Here is a 20,107-nt window from a genome sequence, read left to right as displayed (position 1 = left end):
TGTTAAACAATTTTCACAGAATGTTTCTTAGATGAACAAGTCCCTGTGACAGTGCATGTTGCTCCCAGCTTGCTGTCCCTAAAGCTGTCACAGCCCCACATAATACTGTGTTTTGTGGACCAGTGAGAACGGTGAGCTGTCCCTCTGGCATCGTATCTCTGATCCCTCAACTGACAATGAACTGTCACCTCTGCAAGGGGCACAAATATTTTCCTAGTGAGTGGAGTTTCTCAGATGACAACCAGATCTGGTGTCAGCTGACACCTGTCCCTACTTATTTTTCACAGCAGTTCACCAAAAAATAAACCCAAAAGAGATATGGAGGGGTCCCTCTGCTCATCTCAACTTGGTCCGGTCTGGGGTCTGCCAAGCACACACTGAGCATTCTCACTCCTGCTCCTGGATCATCCTACACGGATATGCTGGAAGTCCTTCTGCCTCCTCTGTGGCCCACATGCCTTGTTTCATTTTGCTTTGAAAACAGGGCCAGAGAAGGAAGGAAATGATGGACATTTTGTTCTGAAATGGATTTGGTCCACAGCAAGGGCTGCACTAGCCCTGGGAGCTGAGGGTCCTGCAGCGCAGATGATTTTAGACGCTATAACCAATTCCTCAGATCTTCCAGTGAGCAGGAGGTGACACTACCACAGGCAGTCTGATCCTCTGCTTCACCTGCTGATCAGGAAAATGAATTTGCTTCCTTAAATCTTTGTCACTTAAATTTAAAACCGTGACATCTTATTTCTTACCTGCAACAAATAGGAGATCGTGATCTACTTCACTTTTCGCTGTTCTCTTAAGTCTTCTCCCAGTTTTTTTCAGACTGAACAAATTTCCTCAAATCTTCTTAGCCCGTGTCTGTGGCTGCTGATCACTCTCACGGCTCCTTGCAGGTCTGCGTGCATCTAAGTGCTGCCTGATGGCTGCATGTAGCTCTTTGGAAAGCAGCAGCTGCCTCATTACAGCTGCAGCCGAGGCCCTCCTTGCTTTCAGTTTACCTTGAAAGTCAAGCGACCGTGGAAAGGAGGTAATTCCTCCCTGCAATCAGCTTCCTAAAGGGGATTAAGCTGGCTCTCCTTGTTTGCAGAAAGGTCTGAATCCTTTTTTTTTCTTAATGAAACTCGCTTTAAGTTGAAATAGAAAATACTACAAACGCAGAGGTCTCACTCAAGAGCTCCATTCACTAGCAAAAATCTCTACCTTAAAAGACAATCGACGACCAAAACCGTAAGCTTTGATTAATTCATTTATTTTCAGTAAGATAGAAAATGTTCATATGCCTCTGACTGTTTGAATGGAAACAGTTACCAATCCAGGTGATTCCTAGCACAGCTGGCTCTCAAACACATTTCAAATGTTATTCTTTAAAACTCGAGAACATGCATTCTAGCATAACATATCCTTTTGAAGACTTATCACACAAATGATGTAACTTGGCTAATGACTTGGGAATTCATTTTCATCTCAGAATGCCACACTCCTTGAAGAAAAATTCTGCCTCTTAATGTCTGTTTGCTTTCCATTGAATCAAAATGTACATTTAGCAGCAGCATCTTCCCATTCCCCTGTGTTATTGTGACTTAGCCGATCTCTGTGAACTGCAGCCATCAGCCATCAGCTGGCACATGTCAGCATGACTTAATGTTTGAGGTACTGCACGTTCCTATTTTCTTCCAATTTTCACAAAAGCTTTTGCTATTAACGTTTCTTCTGGAGTGAAGTGCTTTTAAATGAATACTTCCACATCTGTGAGTGGCCTGGGTCTGCTCAGTTTAAATAAGGATGGCTATTTCAACACTTCAAATGGGGTGTTTAATACAGTGAGTGATTGCCCCCTTCTCCCCAGGGCAGAGGGGTGCCAGCTGTAGGACTCGCTGCCTCTTTGGGTGACAGCAGCCAGCATCATATGGTGGCTGGGCCAGCAGTCCTGGCTGATCAATTCCACAGCACCTACAGGAAGAAGCAGCTGACTGTGTGTCTGAGAGGCTGCAGCTCCTGCTGGCATCTTGAATGCAGCCGCTTTCCTCCCTCTGAGTGGGAAAATAGGTCTAACTGCAAATAGATAGGATAGCATGCCACCCTTTCTGCTGCAGTCTGCCCGTGGATCCAGCTGACAAGGAAGTGCTGGGCTATGCTGGGTAGGTGTGATGTCTCAATGTACTGATGCAGATCAGACAAAACCCCCATGAAGGCACAGTAATGACACAGTAATATGAAGCAGGCTCCTCAGTCCCACCCTCAACAACTGGAACAGGCCAGCACCCATTGCACTGTGAGAAAAAGGAGCCTGGCAGAGATATCATGACACTGTTATACAAATGTTTGCCAGCATTTTCTTTCTCTGCAGTCAAGAGACACAAATAAAAATAAAAAATAAAAGATGAAAAATAAAAATAAAAATAATTCATTCAGCTTCTTGGATCCATGCGTATGGAGCACATTAATTAAATCTTTATTTCCAGCCAGCAGATTTACACGTTATGACACAACCTGGCTGCCCTGCCCCGTATTTCCCCCTGTATAGCTCCTATAATAAAACTTCCTGTAAGGTTAGCTAATGAGTTCTGGTAATGTCATATTGAGGCAAGACAGAACTGTATTTGTGAATCACAAAACACAAACACTACAAAAGCTAATTCTGAGGGACTGATTAAAGGGGGCAGTCGAAGAAAAGGGAAACGTGCTGAGAACAGCTGACAGAGGTACCTAGCGCTGCATTTAGGTTTTCAGATGCACAAAGAGTTGGGAGACCTCTAGAGGCAAAGGCCTGCCTGGCGGATGGAAGCAGTCCGCGAGCTCTCCTCAGGTGATGCTCTCTGAGGTTTCCACAGTGAATTTGCCCATAGCAGGACACAGAGTTGCCGTGGGTCAGGAATTACAAGTATCTGAGATAGGAAAAGGAAGATTTGGGGCAAGAATGAACAAGATTCCCACTTAATTCCTAAGTGCTCTAAGTGCTTCTCCTACACTTTTAGCACAGGATATCTTACTGATCTTCAGTGTGAAGCAGCCTCTAACTGGTTGGTAAGAAAGTACAGAAGACTGGAATGATTTCTAAGCCATCTCTTGACAGGCGTCTTTTTAAGAGTCACAGGGAAATCCACCCAAGTACTCAAACCCCATAGTTCTGAAAAGACTGAAAGGAGCTGTGCTGTCTGTCCTTCCAAGAGCATGAAACATTTTGGAGGAAGGAGCAGCTTCAAGATGTCAGGTTTCTTGATTAGTTTATACACCTTCTGGACTTCAAAACCCATATTCATCATCACTTTTATTCTCCAGTCAAAAATCCTCAAATCAGTAAGCAACCCAATTCCTAGACCACGAGACAGTGGATGAGAAAATATGCACTGCCATCAATACTGCGTAGAATAAATGTCATTTTTCAATACAGAGGCTATTTACCTAATTGCCATGCAATAATGAATGCAGGAAGCAGAACCTAGAAGGAATCTGATTTTTCAAGCAATTTGTTTGAGTTTTTTTTTAGAGCACTTGATGCATTCACCATCCAGCTACAGCCTGCTGTGATTGCAGAGAGTGCTGCAATTAATGCTCAGTCTTTCTTCTGCTCAAATCCCAGATGTTTCATGAAAACATGGAACAGACCATTAGTGACCAACATGCAGAATGCTGCTCAAGTGGGTTGCTAAGGATTGTCTAGAAATTCCCTGAGAGCAGCAAAGAGAATATGTCATTCTCCAGAGGTAGCAAAGGTATCTCTAATAGCACTTTAAGTGCTGCACTATTTGATGTTATGCAGTTGAAGAGACTGGTTTATAAACAGAAAATAGATTATCTTCAAAGGTTGGCAATAAATGAGGTAAAAATCATTTGAGGGAAAGGGGAAAAAAGAGCTAAATTGTTGCAAGAAGTGAATTTAGCTATAAAAAGTACATCCAGTAGTCTAAAGTTCAAGCTGTGTGGAGAATTATATACACTTCTAGACTCAGAAATATGTGAACATATGAAACAGTGTTATAACATTTGACTCCATTTTGCTGTACTAATCTACACCTTACATCCTGCTGGAGTAACAGCAATGCTTCAGAAGGAAGACTTGCAGTCCTGAGCCCAGCACAACTCCTGGAGAGTAGAAGAATCCCCAGAGGTGACCACAAAGTCTGAATGCAAAGTAAGAAGGACTGCAGTAGGAAATCTGGGGCAGATCTGCATGAAGATGCTGCAGTGGCAAAAAGATTTCCACTGGCTTCAGAAAGGATGGGGTGACAGAATTACAAAGAAGGCCTGGAAGAAAGGACCTGTCCATTGTAGACACAAGAGGTAGTGGAAGAATTATTTTCAGCCTTCTTTTGGTTTAATTTGTCTCACCCAGCCCATCCATATTTATCATACTTGACAAGGAAACTTCGGCACTTATTCTGCTCGTGTCTTATGATATAGAGAATGGAACTGTAGGGACTGGAAGACTGCTGGGTTCATTTGGGCATCTGTGACTCAAGACAGTGGGCTGCTCTATCCTAAGGTGATGAGAGTCATGTCCAGCCATTTTCTGATATTTGTGAGTCGCAGGTGAAAGACATCCCCTGCTGTTGGGAAATCGAGAAAGTAAATCAGACACAATATTACCTGGAACTTTACCAAACTTCTGGGTAAGACAGTAATGATGAGACATGGAAGGCTGTCTTGCTGGTGTCAGTTTCAACATCACTGTGCCCATGAGCATCAGAAGACAAAAGGTGAGGATGCGGTGCAAAAAAAGATAGAGGAGAGGAAGCTTGAATGTATGGCTGGTTTGGTTAGCATGTAGGCAGAGAGATAGAGTAGAAAACACTTGAATATGATAATATATTTAATGAATTTGTCGATAACTTACCAAAATTCTCTCTGTAGCATGAAAGAAGGGAGATTCCTTCCATTTGTCTGTGAAATAAACATCTAAGTTTATTCCAATTTGATTCTTTTTTCAGAAGGAGAAGTAACTCCCTGGCAACTGTTCTGGCTATATTCTAACTTTCAATTCCTATTGCCAAAATTTAAAGACAGCAAACATTGAAACATTCATGGCAGCTGAACACCACCAAGTCATTACTCTCTTCCCAGGCATAAACTTTAAACTAAAATACTTCCAGAATTCCCTACAAAACTCAGCACAGGTGAAGAGGGGGCTCATCTACCAAGGAGAGTTTTACCACAGAAAAATAAAGGAATAGCAAAGGAGCTGGAATCTGAAAGCATAGCCTGAATACAGAGTGAGCTGTTAGCTCTATTTATAAATGCTGTTTAGTTGCCATTAATGTGAAAAGCAAAACTGCACACTTCCTTTTAAAAGTCTATCGGGTAGCGTGCCTTGCAGGATGAACATGCTAAAAGAATGCTTGGAGTGTTGTTCAGAATTTGATCATGCTGCTCAGGAGGAAATTAAGAAGTACAGTAACTGCCATTAGAGCAGAGACAAGTAGGGAGAAAGGAAGACTGAGCAGAAGGAAGAAACACTATAATCAAGCAAAAAAATTTTCCTACCACAAATATTAGAAAAAAATTACACCACCAAATTGTTCCTTTATCCTGAATCTGCTCTAATTTACACAGCTCTTACCCAGCTGTAGTTGAGAGTTAATTTGCAAACAAGCACTGAATAGAAATGAAGTGCCCTGTCACTGAAGCCAACAGGAAACCTCACAAAAAGGAGGTGAAAGCAAACATGTGCTGTGCAATCACTCTTTCAAGCAAGTGCCTTAGGGACAGTTTTGGTGTGTGCAGAGAATGCCTTTTGTGCCAGATGACTTAAGGGGCCATGGAAAAGGAGAGAAAAATCTCACCCTTTACATGATCTAAATGAGTCCTGGAAGAAATCATTGCATCTAAAGTAAGAAGTGAACATTAAGCACAACAGCTTTCCTGCATGACAGGTCCAAACAGCCACAATACTGGCACTGCCATACATCATCATGTCTCTGAAATAATGAATAAAGGTATTTTGATTTCATCCCCAAGTTATGAAGCAACAAAATTGTGACTGGTGGATTGGTTTTGCTCCCTGAGAAGCCAGAGTGAGACTGGATATGGGCTTACTGGAATCAGGACAGGACAGAGTCTGAATGACACTGCTGTGGGATCTGATAGGATGTTACAACAGAAATGAACCACAGCCCTTTTTTGAAGATGAAAAGAATTACAATTTAATTCAGTCAAATGAATTTCTATTCTGCAGTAGCTCTGCACCTAGTTGCAAAAACACTCAATGATTTAGGAAAATGAACTTCTAAAGTAATATTGTCATGGAAATAATGCCATTGAAGTGTTTGAATAATGGTGTCGAGGAGCTGCTTTTTTTATTCTTATTGTTATTTTCTTCCCGCCCCCCCCCCCCTCCCCAAATAGCCATAATCGAAATATTTGGTAAGTTCTAAAACCACAGAAATGGTGTTCAAATACATTCCTAGGTAACTAAACAAAAGCATCCTGCTTTTCAGAAGATGTCTAGAACTGATCAGTGAAGGCTTCACAACCATCTTCATCTAGTTATCCCAGTTGGACTTCTTTCATTTTGCTCCACTAGACGGACGGTTGTACCATGCAGGGGCTCTTTGTATTTGCAGGATACCTTCCTGTGATGGTTGGTGAATCAAAAGATATTCTACGGTCCTGAATGTTGTAATGAGAAAAAAATTCCTTTCTAACAGAACATAGACACAGTCACAGTATACAAACCTACAGTATTTATGTGTCTGTTTCAACTGAAATAAGCACATTCTGTGAGAAAATTCATCTTGATCCAGTGTCATTCCTCTGGGCACAAAGATCTCTAACAACTCTGTAATAGCTACTGAAAACCAAAAGCTGAGTCAAAAAAACATTGTAGCCTCCTCTCCCATAGTAACTCCTCTTAAGCTTTTCCTTATTCTAAATTTCACCCTCTGAGGAAATCAGAATCCAAAGCAACAGCAGTAAAATGAGTAGAGTCCTTCACTTTATTTCAGAAAACAGCTTCCTTGATGCTGTGAGCGGCTGTAAGCATATCTCAGGCATGACCTAGGGGTGATATGGGAAAGCTGAAAGAATTTACAGCAACAAGTTCAGCCACAGAAAGTCATGAACTAAAGTAGTTACTCAGTGGTATACAAGGCACTGCTGACTTCTGACTAAAGCTATTTCATGAAGAGGACAATTACATTTGGTCTGACTTTCCTTGGAAGGAATTGGAAGTGCTTCAACATTCACTTTCTAAACCTTTATTTAAAAAGAACTGGGACCTCTGAAACACATCTCATACCACACACCATCAGATACTCTTGTTGAATGCTGCAAATAGCTGCACCGTTAGAAAGATCACAGATGCTTCAGTTTACATTATAGTTTGATAAATATGGAAATAATGTTAAACTCAATTTCAGTATTAAAAACTACTGTGCATCAGTTTCCAACTTAGTTTCTAAAGAGCAGATCCTATAGAGACATGCAGTTAGCCCATTTACATGCCTCAACAAGATTCAAAATGATCACCCAGTGTTTAAATGTTAATGTGTAAATAACTAGGAAAAAAATATTTGATCCTGCAATCAGATACAAGTAAGAAAATGTGGTGATGTTGACTTGCAGAAATGATCAGGCTTTGCACTGGGTTGATATGCTTTCCAAAAAGACAAATCTCATCCCAAATGCTGTCCTTGAAATTCACCCTCTAGAAAGAGTTTATGAATATTATAACTACTGAATTAATACTGCATCCTCAAACCTGGACCAGAAACAATAAGTACCTCTTCCATGCATTTCTCCTGTGATTTGCAGCCTGCTGGGAATACCCTGACATCACTGATCCCACATAGTGTACGCTCACAGTTCAGCTGGTGAGATAAGTAAACAGCAAATAGATAATTTTGGATCAATAATACCGTTAGAACAAAGATGCAGTAGTGTATGTATGTATGCCTGAGCGGTGCCAAGAGGTGAGAGCCCCTGGAATACTTGCTGCCTGAATCTGAATGATTTTCACACTCCTTTGTAAAACTGCAAGTTAAGTGATAGAAATCAAGCTATGACAAATTTGAAAGGATGAACCTTGTTAAACCCTGATGAGGTGAAGCACAATCCTGGATGTAACGGTACTGAAAACGATGCCATATACTTATTTTTAGTACACGACTGCAAAAAGTAACAGTTTAAAACAGACTTCAGGTTTTTAAAAGGACACTAAGAACACATCCCACAGGAAGTTATGGTAGAATATTTATTTTCCAGTGCGATTTACTGGCTGAGATATGTGCTATGTGTGTTAAAAAAAAAATAAGAAATCTACTTTTTCTCTTACTAGTATCTGAAAACAAACTTGACTCATTTTGCTAATTTATTCTAGAACTATGGTCCAGAACTATAACAGAAAAGATGTGAGCCAAGACTGAAAAGCATTGGCAAAGCTCTGAAAACTTCCAATATTCCTACTCTTCAGTGTATTTCAGTAGATAAAAGTACCGTTTTGGAACCCGTGAGTGTGAAAGCTCCTATATCTCCTCTCTTTCCATTCTTCTTTTTTTCCTTTCCTCTTTGGAATAAGTGTGTTCAAAAACATGAGGTAGAGGATTACCTAAGTGATGGCTTTATGGTGATAAGAAGAGAGAAGCAGAGCATTGTGGCTTAAAGCCATATAATATAACGAGAGTGGGGATTAGAAATGGTGCCAGAGAAAATGAGGTTCCTCTGGAAGATCTTGCTGCATGTGAGGAAGCTCTAGAGTCAGACAACTCTGTGCACTGCATCCCTCTGTCTTAGCTGGCTGAAGAAGGCCCAACCTTATAGTGCTTTTTAAGAAATACAGAACTGAATAGGAGCTCTGTGATTTCATCTGTGTATCCAGAGAAATGGAGTTGCAACTAATGAAGACCTCAGAGACCCAGCTAGGACTGTCATACAAAAGGAATCATTTGATTAAGGTGGAGGAGTCCAGGAATTTTATGCACAGATGTTTCCTCCAGGCCGTGGGTTCTATGATTTGCAGTTCACTCAGCATCTGACCCTCACTGACTGTACATAGTTCCTGTTAACAGTTTGTCTGGTGAGATGTAAATGGGCAGTGGTTACTAGAAAACCAGTGTCAAAGGTGGTGAATAGCTGGAAGAAAAGTATGTTTAGTGCATACAAGCATGGATGAAGAGAGATGAGAGGAGAGTAACACTGAGGAAGAGAAGGCGAAAGTTTAAGTTATGTGAATTGACATGGTAGGCACACAGTTTGTTTCTGATACTTTCCTGTCAGTTCCAATTTTCAGGCTAACATTTGTCCACAATGTCCCTTGTGTCCACATACAATCCCTTGTTTGGTTGGTTATCAGAGTTTAAGTTCTTTCAGTTACAAACATTTTCTACTGTGTTTATTATGTGCTCTGTACTTATAGATCTACTCAGAATCACGCTCCACATTCCTTACAGTAAGATTAAATAGAAAAGTAGTTACTGGTCTCATAATGCTAACCAGACTCTCAGGACTAACACCGATTATGATTCTGATGGATGAAATGCTGAAAATTATTTCACAGATTACTTACAGCCAAGAACCAGAGTCTCAATGAATCAAAGGTGTCTGCTCAAAACCATCTGAACATTTGCTTCTTCAACTTGGTTGCACTGACTCTTAATATTGTACAGATGAGCCTTTGGAATACAGAGGAAGAACAGAAGTATGGAAATGATTTTCATTTCCACTGTAAAACAACAAGAAAATAATAAATCCAGAACCAATGCTATAGAAATGGCTGTATCTCCAGTCAGGCAGTTATCAGAGATCAGCTCACAAATTAAGCAGCCCAGAAGATGCTCTCCAGCTAGAAACGGTACAGTCAACTCCTACCTAATTTGCACTTCAGCTCAAATAGTCCTGAAATTTAGATACAGCTGTAAGAGATGCTTCTTTGTTTCTATTTCTCATATTAAAATGCAAAGTCAGAGACAGAAGTTACCAATTTGAAATGCATTCTGCCAATTTAATCCTTACTTTAAAAATCCAAAAAAAAAAAAAAAAGGAAAAAAAATCTAAGAGCATTTCAGCAATATGATCAATAGCATCTGTAAGTGACCAACCTATTCAATTAGTAGAACTATTTTCTGGACATTAGAAAAAAATCCAGATTTCTTCTCTAATGTGTGGTGGTACTGATAATAAACTGTAACAGCAGCTGAAATTTTTTCTGGCTTTCCTACACTATATGCTGAGAAGTCATATGTAAGGCGACTCTCTTTACATTACTCGAGTGTGTGACTGCATTAATAGTCCTGAAACTCTTCTATGCATTAGATTGATCAAAGACAATAGTGTCTCCTCTTGAAGACTGTGAGTAACACCTGCATCCTCAAAATCTCTCTGTATCATGGGACACTCCTGATGCTGCCGTGGGATCTTCCACATAGCAAACAGGAAGATGAAGCATTCTAGAGGGAGAGAACTTTGCTTTGGACATGTCAAACTGGGTGGCGAACAAATGATGATAACGTGAGTGATTAAGACTATCCCTACTGTCAAGAGTTTGGGTTTACTCAGGCATGTGTCCATTACAGCTTCATTTTCCAGGTGATGTGACTTTTTAAAATTACATGCAGGTCAGATTTATGGATGTAAAAAAAAAAAATAAACCTGTCCATTAGCAAGAGCAGGTAGCAAAACAAAGATGTGAGGTAAAAATCACATCACACAACCAATATGAGCTGAAGCACTGCTTTTGTCCTACCTGAAATGTAAGTAAATAAAGCCTAAATGATACACATTTTTACAGACATGTGAAAAAGATATAGAAGCACATAAATGAGCCTTGAGTATCAATAGATACTGGCATTCTGTAATTCTGAATAACAAGGTTTCTCACATTAAAAACACATCAATGAATCAGCTAATGTGAAGATTATGTTGATGGGAGCTTACCACTAAGTTTGATGTATGAAATATGCCTGCCAGCAGTTTGCAAAAATTTCATAGGGCTCTTGAAATGGTTTCTGGAGAAGATTTGTATAATCTTCAATATTTATTTATATACTGTACAAACAGTACAGTAAGGAAGGCATTTCTAGCAGTTGTTGGTACATTTATTTGTCTTGAAGAGCTCCTCCTCCCAATGCCTGGCTGAGATTCTCTCTCAGGTCATGCACACCTACTTGCTGGCTGAGGGAGGCCCGGGGTAGCAGCTTCTGAGCAGAGCTGGAAAGCACGTGCTGATTCAGAAGGAATTGCACACTCAGGCTCTGGAAGCCTTCCCGTTGCCTAGATTTTCATTATTCTGCTTGCCTTCCTTTCCCTGTACAGAGCAAGCAAAGCACACTTTGTTTCTACCCCCAACATTCATAATTACTGAGTGTTCTACTAATGAAAGCACGTACTGCTGTCTTTTAAATTAAAAGTCTCCTCTAGAAAACTGAATACAATATAAATACAAAGTAACTGACATTTCTACATTAGGGAGTCTGCTCTTTTTTTCCGTGTTCTTTGGGAAAGCGATCATAACTAATGTTCCCGTATTTTTCATTTCTCCCTCTTTTATTTTTTAATTAAAACTTTTGTGTTTCCTAATTATTACTTGATTTTATTAAAAAAATAAAAAATAAAAGAAAGAAAGAAAAAAAGAAAGAACTTTTCCTTTTAGAGACATTCGTCCCATTTTTTCCATCATTCCAAAGTATTTTGGAGACCCCCTTCAGAATGTTCTGAGATGAACTGAATAACCAGTGCCTGGACAGTGCCTTTACTTTAATGTAAGGTAAAAGCAGAAAGTTAAGCAAGGAGGTGAGTGCCATTATTCATGTTTTATTGTAGATTAAGAAACAGATTGAAATAAATCTATTGTGACATAAGATAATTTGTACACATAATTAGATGCTTGAGGCTAGATAAACACATAAATCTTGATTTTCAAGTCTCTAAAAACAAACAATATAATGTTAAAATGAACGAAACACCACCACCTGTATGTCACGATGGCTTCTGGGATTGGCAATAAAGGTTACACAAAGTGCCCATCACTAAGTTGTCTGTGACCTGGGTAAAGTGACCTCCTGACACCTCCACCAAGATGTTTCCTATTTGTGCCTTTTCTCTCAGGCAGTCTCCAAAATGCAACGCTTTTGTGTGTCCAAATAATTAGAGGAATTGTTCAGACAGGATTTCTTTTTTATTCTTCACGTCTTTTATACTAAATTCAATTTTTTGTCTTTCTAACATAAATCATTCTATCACATTTCCAAAAAATGATGTTCCTGAAGACTTCTTTCTCTATCTCTATTAATTTGTTTGGGAGAGTGGAAGCTTCAAGTCTGAGGAGGTTTCACAGGGGTTAAAAGGGCAGCAGAAATAAATTCCTACACTATAGCATAATCAGCATGAATCCCTACCCAAGTGTGGTTGTTTTTGTATTTCAAGAGAGGACCTGGGTCAAAATAACAGTGTCAGGAATATGAGAAATTTGCAGTATTGCCTTGGGGGAAGTTGCTTCACCTAGTACAGAATTTCAAACACAAGTAAGACTGATGATTTCTGTTGTCTTTACATTTGCTGAGAGAAGGAAAATGGAGGGAAATGTATTTTCAAGACATTTTGCATTATATTATGCAGCAGTGCATTTTATGCCCTGTTAACTAGTGAGAACTGAAACTTGAAGAGTTGCAATGCATCAGAGCCCCAGACTCCTGAAAAACTGGCACCTGGGCCCTTAGTTTGAACATCTCTGTTCTGCTCCTCGATCGTCAGCTGTGCTCATGTACCTTTCTGCAACAACTTTCCTAATTTGCACTTGTCTTTTATCACACAGCAGTGTTCTGTTCCCCTAGTGCTCCTAGACTAATTTGTTCATATACCTTTCAGCCTCTCCTCACTTTTCATGTTTTGAATGGACTTCTTCAAGCAGTGGATTCAGAGAGCTCTTTATTTGTCATTATTCAAATCCCTAATTCCAGAGTGATAAATTAGAGTCTTTCTGGTTGGGGACACATGGCCTGAATGGCAGCTATGCTGGCTCCATGAATTTCCCTCTCACTGAGCTGACATGTTTAGAGGCAGCAGGGTTTGGAAGCCTGCACAGCTGCTGATAGTGCTGTAACTGTGCTCACAGTTCTTAAGTCAGTCCTAGGAGTGCAGAGTCATGATTACAAAGACGTATGCAGGAGACTTAAATATTCTCACTGAAGGCTTAATGGGGCTGATGCAACTTGTGCTGAAAGTAATGGCAAATTGTGATTCTCTTCTCTCTGAAGTGGATCAGGCCACATTTACTACCATTTTTGTTTAAATGTAGTCTTTCACTCCTCCCATTTTCTCATCCAAATTAAGTGTGGCACTTAACCCAATGCATTGTTTATATCTACTCATCAAAGGGCAGAGCACGCCTACATGGCTGTCTGGGGACAGCTCAGTGCTCATTCTATGTTTGCCTCAAACAAAGTAGGTATGAACAAACCCTTATCCGAAGACTGTGCTTCAGGCAGTCTCAATGGGATGTACCATTCCTCTTAGGAAAGGTACACAAATTGTGAAGGGAAACTGTTCACCTCCAAATAGCTTGCAGTCCATCCACAACAGATGGCGGAGACATCTCTGTCCATTGGTGAACAGTTCATAGGTCCAGCTGTAATCTTGGATTTTCATTTCAAACTCTGCACCGGAGAAACAAAATGAGGTCAGTGCATGCTTCAAAAGTGGCATCCCTACCTGGGGAACAATTAAAGGTAGACAAAATACAAAAACAAAAAATGCTGCAAAAAGGGGCAATTTCTTGACTTTGCAGAGCCAAACTACAGAAATGTGCAGCTCCCTGAGCTACATGGAAAACAGATTTTTCTTGAAAACAAAAAGAAAGTACTGAAATCTTGGAACTAAGTTTTTACTTTCTTAGGAAGTAAGAAAGTTTTACTTTCTTAGGAAGAACCATCATCTCACAACACACAACAGCAGCTCAGCCACCTCTTCCACATAGAAGTCAATGTGTTGTAATGACTCCTGAGCAAAAACAGAAATAAAACCATCAAGGTACCATTAATAGTAATTTTCCAGTGGTTATTTATGGGCCTGGTCAGCATTGCACATGCATGCCAAATAGCAACTATTCGTGCTTGCAATCCCGAGGGCACGATGGAATTGCTTAGAGAAGAACAAATCAGGAAGTGTTACTTTCATGTGCGAGGTAATGGTTAACAAAAAGAGTTTATCTAAAAAACAAAAGAAAGAAAGAATGAAAAATCCACCTTAGAAAAGCTATTTTTATACTCTGGAATGACAGATTTGTACTTCAGCAGATGAACATCACTCAGAAAACAGAGCAACAAAAAGATCTGTTTTAAAAGAAGTACGAAAACAGTCAGTGAGATGGTGACAATTCCAATCATAGAATGAATGCCATTAGCCAGAAACATCCAAAAACTAAAGGGCTGTGGCAGAAATCACCAGGAAAGAGCCTGTCAACTACCTGCTTGTATGAAGGCTGCTCTGAAAGTAACGCCTCCTATGTTATTATGTTGGCCCACAACATAAGAAGCGGTTGTTGGTGATATGGCAGTAAAGGTTGAGTATTCCACCAGTATTCCATTACATCTTCTTACTCTCTAACAGATGGCAGCAGAGTGGCAAGATATAAAACAAAGATGTGGAACTGAATTCTTCCATGCAGGAGAAATGGCACCCATTGATATTTGTCGATGTTTGCTGAATGTTTACAGGTACCAGGCAGTGCGTAGGAGTACAGTGAGGTGGTGGGTGGTGCATTTCAGCCATGGCGACAGTAACAGTGGAGCACCTCCACTGGTGCATATTTTTATGAGCACATGCAAGCTCTTGTTCATTGCTGGTGAAAATGCAGAGCTAAATTTGACGACTGTGCCGAAAAACAGTGTTTTATAGCTGAAAATGTGCTCTATCAAATAGTGTCATTGTGCTCTTTGTATCTATTGTCATTTCCATGGAAATAAATAGGAGGCATTATTTTTGGTGTGACATATGTAGTTCAGTCCTAAACTAACCTGCATTTAATTGGTGATCTACCCTCTCAACTGCTTCTGAAACTGCCAGTAAAGAAAACATTCCAAGCTTCCAGATCTTTAAAGGTAATGGCCTTAAGTTGCACCAGGGGAGATTCAGGCTGGATATGAGGAAAAAGTTCTTAGAAGGAGTGGTGAGGCATTGGCACAGGCTGCCCTGTGAGGTGGTGGAGTTACCGTCCCCGGAGGTGATCAAGAAACACGTGGATGTGGGACTGAGAGCCATGGTGAGGATGGCTTGGTGGTTGGACTAGGTGAACTTAGTGGTCTTTTCTTAATGATTCCATAATTCTGTGATCTCCAGCACTTAGCATGGAGCTGATCTTGCTGGGTGGCAATGGGCCCTCAGCAGTGCTGTGCATCAGGCTCTGGGCACAGTGCAGCCCATGGAAGTGGGGAGCGATGGGGGGTTGTAGAGTCTCCTTCTCTGGAGATACTCAAGACCCACCTGGACGCCTACCTGTGTGACCTGGTGTAGGGAACCTGCTTTGGCAGGGGGGTTGGACTCGATGATCTCTGGAGGTCCCTTCCAACCCCTATGATTCTGTGAAATCTCCACCAGGTCCCTGCTTCTGCCAGAGATCTGCCAGCAGCAAAGTAAGCACGACAATGTGAGAGCTCGCGTCCCATAGACTCTCGCTATTTCTTTAAGAGAAAGAGCAAAGCCTACAGCGAAGGCTGAAATCTGAAGGGGACGACGGTTGAGTCGCCCTGACTCCCGCTGCCCCCCGGCTCCACCTGCTGGGAGCTGCCCGCTGCGCGTTCGGAGGCAGCGCGGGGTGAGAGCTCTCACCGGCTGAGGATGTGTCAGCCGGGGACGTGAGAGCACCGGGAGCTGGCACAGCGCGGTGTCGCTCCTCAAGCCCCGACAGTCGCTGCTCCCTCACTGGTACGACTCTGCTCCCTCCGGTGCAGCGTGGGGCGGAGGGGAAGACCTCTTCCCTGGCTCTCCTTGTGCTTAAAAGGCTCGCATAACTTTTGGAACGGGGGTTTGGATGACTGCCGGCACCGACTGCAGTTTCCCTCACGGCAGCCGGGACCCCGCTCCCTCAGCCCACGCTCCTCTCCCCTCGGCCCTGCGTCCCCCTGGCTTTTCTCTCCCTAAACGCGAGCTGGGCTCGGAGGAACTTCTCCGGGACGAGGAGGAGGAGGCGGCAGGAGCGCACAGAGCCACGCTCCGCGGAGGAGAGCCCTGAAAGGCACCGCGCCTTCACGGCACGCAGTGCCCAGCAGCAGCGGCTCAGTCACCTCGCCCCCATCTCCACCACCTCCACCAGCACCACGCGGGTGACGGGACTCCACGCTGCCACCCCCGCCTCCTCCGCGGGGCCGCCCCCGCCCCGCCCGCTCGGCGTGGCCGCCCCGCCGGCATCAGGCGGCCGGGAGCCGCGGGGAGGCGGGCGCGGGGGAGGCGCTGCTGCCGCCGGGCTCTCTCCATCCGCCCCGCACCGACGTCGGCGCGAAGCCCTCCCGGCGCCCGGGGGGAGGGAGAGAGGGAGATCGCGTCGCGGGCGAGAGGGGGTGGATGCTCGCAGAGGTGCGGCTCCGCAGGAGGGTCTCGGCTCTGGGCTGAGCCGCAGCGGGACGCGGAGTGTCTGGGTGTCCGAGCTGCGAGGGCCGTCCGGGAGCCGGCAGCCGTGGAGCGAGCAGAGGGCGCCGGGAGAGCGGCCGCAGTAAGTGCCGGTAACTTCGCCGCTCCGTGTGGGCGAGGGGTGGAAGAGAGTCGGGGAGCGAGCCGGGAAGGGAAAGCAAGGCGAACAGTGAAAAGGGAGCGGGCTGAATGGGTCCGAGCTGGGGCTGCCGGCGTGGCGGCTGGGGGACACCTGAGTCCGCAGCAGCGCTGCCCGCTCTGCCCTGCACGGTGTCCGCGCTCCCTCCGTCCCGCAGGGCTCCCGCTGTGATGATAACGGTGTAAAAGCGGCACTGGTCCGTCTCGGAGCGGTGCCGCTGGTGACGGTAGGTTGATGTATGAGGCTATTTACTCTGTGTGTCCAAGCACAATATAAACGCCTGCCAATTTTGTCTTCAAATTGCTGTATTGATTTCATTCTTGCGGGCTTCTTGACAAGGTTAAGGTAGTTGACAGTTCGTAAGGAAAAGAGAAAAACTTCTGGTTTATTTTGGTAACTGAATGTCGTTTGTAGCTGAAATGGTGCACTAAAAAATCATTCATAAAAAGAGAAAATGGGAAGATGCGATCCCCAGACCTCCAATAGGAAAACGTGATCCCTGGACCTTCTGCACTCAGTATTATCAATACCAGATGCCCTCCTGCCACACTGCTGTGCCCACCTGAACCTCAGGGTAACACAGTATTCTCCCTGAGACTACATGCCTCCCCGTTACAGTTACATAGTTGAGAATGAATGAAGTCAGCCATTGCGTTACTGCACGCTTTGTCTTTCCGCCAGCTCAGATTCAAACTGAGATCCTGCTCCTTTCCCCCGGTGCTGGCAGGGCAGTGTTTGGCAGGAGGCCCCATGCCTGCCCCCAGAAGGATCTCTGTGCTGCTTCTCTGCTCTCAGCAGCTGAGGTTGATGACGGAATTTAATTCACCACTCGTACAGTAATTGTGAATTAGGGAAATTAAATACAGGAGAGCAAGTGTTTCCTCTGAATATTTCCAGACAGCTGTCAGCCTTTACCATTAGGTAACCTTTGCTAAGTTGCCTTTGTGGTAACTTACATACAGTGGCTGACATGAAATTGTGCTGGATGAACTAAAACCTTCCTGACAGTGCCACTGTATGCTAACTGTGTAAATCTTGGGTAAATCATGTCACCTTACAGACCAACTCCTAGGGTAGGTTTAGCAATAGGTCTTTATCACTTGAAGAGTTGGTATTAGCCAACTTTGGCTAGAAATTCAAGTGATGGTGTTTAAATTTGACTCTCCACAGCAGCATTTTGAAATCATGGGTGATGGGCACAGGGATCTTAATGTTTAAAAATGGCTACACATAACAAGCTGTTTTGTACTTTCATGAAAAAATAGGCCATTCAGACCTGCCTTACACTCATATCTTTATGGGCATTTTCATCAGAATGGTATATAAGCAAGTTTGACTGCTGCTTGCATATGTACTGTATTATAACACAGGTATTCAGACAGTGTGGAGGCATAGCAAATTATGTTGCTTGTGACAAAGGCATTTACAAATAAACAGCTAATATTTGATTTACTATAGAATTATTGGCTATTAATAAGAGTTCTGTTATTATGGTCTAGTTCTCTATAGCTCATGAGCTTTAAGGAGAGGTGAAGGAACAGAAGCATCCTTTCTAAAAGCCTTCTTGAAATAGTACTGCATAAAATATGTGCAAGAATTAATTTATTAAGCTCACCAAATCCAGCTTAGCAAACCTTTTTCTTTCAGATCTACAAGGAGAAGGCTTTTGAAAACCTTTTGAAAAAACTGAGAATTTTCATCCAAAATGAAGGCGGTCTTGTGTAGAACGTTTTGCTTAAGTGCCTCCCTTCCAATCTACCTCCCGTATCAAAGTGGAATGGGACACTGCTGAAAGTTACCCAGTTAGTGTTGAATGTTAATTAAAAGCTGTTGTCTAACAAGCACTTGATACAACCAAATTCAGATCTTGTCATTTTAATAATGCCGTCGTGACCAAAATAGCTGCCAATAATTTCCATCAGTTTTGTGTAAGCAAACATGGAAGAAGGAAAAGCTTATCATGACTTAGAGCTCCTAAAAAGTCATTGCCCAGAAGAAAGACCGCTCTATATTTCCTTTTATAATGATGTATATGAATACGGGTTTTGGAAAAAATGAGCAATGAAATAATTGAGCTACACTTGCCTGGAAGCTGTGATAGCACGTGCCGTGAGATTTGGTTTTGCAAATGCTCATCTGTTCTACATATCAGTAAGCTCATTTTTATTTATTTTTTTCTGATAATTGGGGTTCAGATCCTAATTGCTGCCATTAGAGTCAATATTAAATCTTCTCTTAATGCTCATACTGGTCTCAACTGAGCCTTCCAGGAGCCATCCTGGTACATGCTGAGCACTTCCAATTCCTGCTGCTTGTGTCAGAGGGGCATCTGGGCAGAGAAAAATTCACTCCCTTCAGAAACTTGTGGTGTAGGTAACAGAGCCAGAGACACCTTGCTGAAGGCCCTGCTGCAGGTCTGGAACATCAGTACTGGCTGCTTAACAAGGGTACACTGAGCAGCCTTAACAAGATTGAGCATTCATGCTTTCGATGTAGGTACCCTCAAATAAGTGGCCAGTGCCTTAAGGTTAGGTGTTATTTCTCTCTGATCTTGCTTACTTCAGTCTTTAGCTCATTGTTTACAAGCAGTTGCCTTCCAACAAACTTGGAACATATTGTTTGTTTTGTGCCACTTTTCAATCACATTTCCACTTCCCGTTGGACACTGCTTTTGGTCACTTTACTTTGTAGGGTGTGGGTCTGACTTCCAGCAACATTTGTGCTCTGACTTTGTGTTCTCACACGAGCACAGGTTGTGGGAACAAGAGGCTGAGTCCTGGGAAGCAGAGCAGTGGTGGCTGTGGGGCAATGCTACTTCACAAGAGTCCTGCAATCTCTGTGTGGGGTTGTTTTGTCCAGAGAATGTTGCTGCAATACAGATGCTGCAAGGAGCAGTTCTGATGCAGGGAAAGCCTCCCTATAAATCTCCTTATAGGGTAGCTCTCATTCCTCTGAATCAAGCAAAGCAACAGGGAAAGATGACATGGCTAAATAGCAGTGTTAATTTAAAAAAAGAAGCTTGAAGATCCATAGCAGGTGTTGTGTAGATGTTTTGTGCTGAAGCTTTTTGTTGTTGTTACTGTTACAGCTCCAGTCATGGTTTTTGATGGTAAAATTTGGCAGGTGGGAAGGATGGAAAGCCTATTCACAAGGCTGCCTAAAGTTGACCCTCATACTGGGTAAAATTTGAACTGGGTTGCCCATTAACAGCAGATATTCTGATTTCTCATGCAGAGGTAGCTGATGCAGTATGCTGAGAGCAGTGAGTCTGGCCATACCTCAGTTCATGGACAGCACTGGTAACAATGCTGGGCTTGGTTTGATGCAGGCTTTTGCCTCATCAGTGAGCCCCTGAGCCACTCCTTGTGTTTCAGGGGATGCTTGGCTAAGGACTGGGTCACCAATGTGGCAGGGACT

At 42.8% G+C, this 20,107-nt stretch overlaps 1 protein-coding gene across 1 annotated transcript in view; it reads left to right on the top strand.

Moving 5' to 3' along the window:
- The first annotated feature begins 16,397 nt into the window (after nt 1-16,397).
- The window catches only part of CALCR (calcitonin receptor), a 132,036-nt gene continuing 128,326 nt past the window's right edge, over nt 16,398-20,107 (top strand). Inside the window, exon 1 of the mRNA XM_015853563.2 lies at nt 16,398-16,633. The gene's annotated coding sequence lies outside the window, so the exon portion shown is untranslated. The remainder of the gene's footprint in view (nt 16,634-20,107) is intronic.

This window comes from Coturnix japonica, chromosome 2 (assembly GCF_001577835.2).
Source record: "Coturnix japonica isolate 7356 chromosome 2, Coturnix japonica 2.1, whole genome shotgun sequence".
In the NCBI taxonomy this organism is placed as follows: domain Eukaryota; kingdom Metazoa; phylum Chordata; class Aves; order Galliformes; family Phasianidae; genus Coturnix; species Coturnix japonica.
This window is presented reverse-complemented; position numbering and strand designations above follow the sequence as displayed.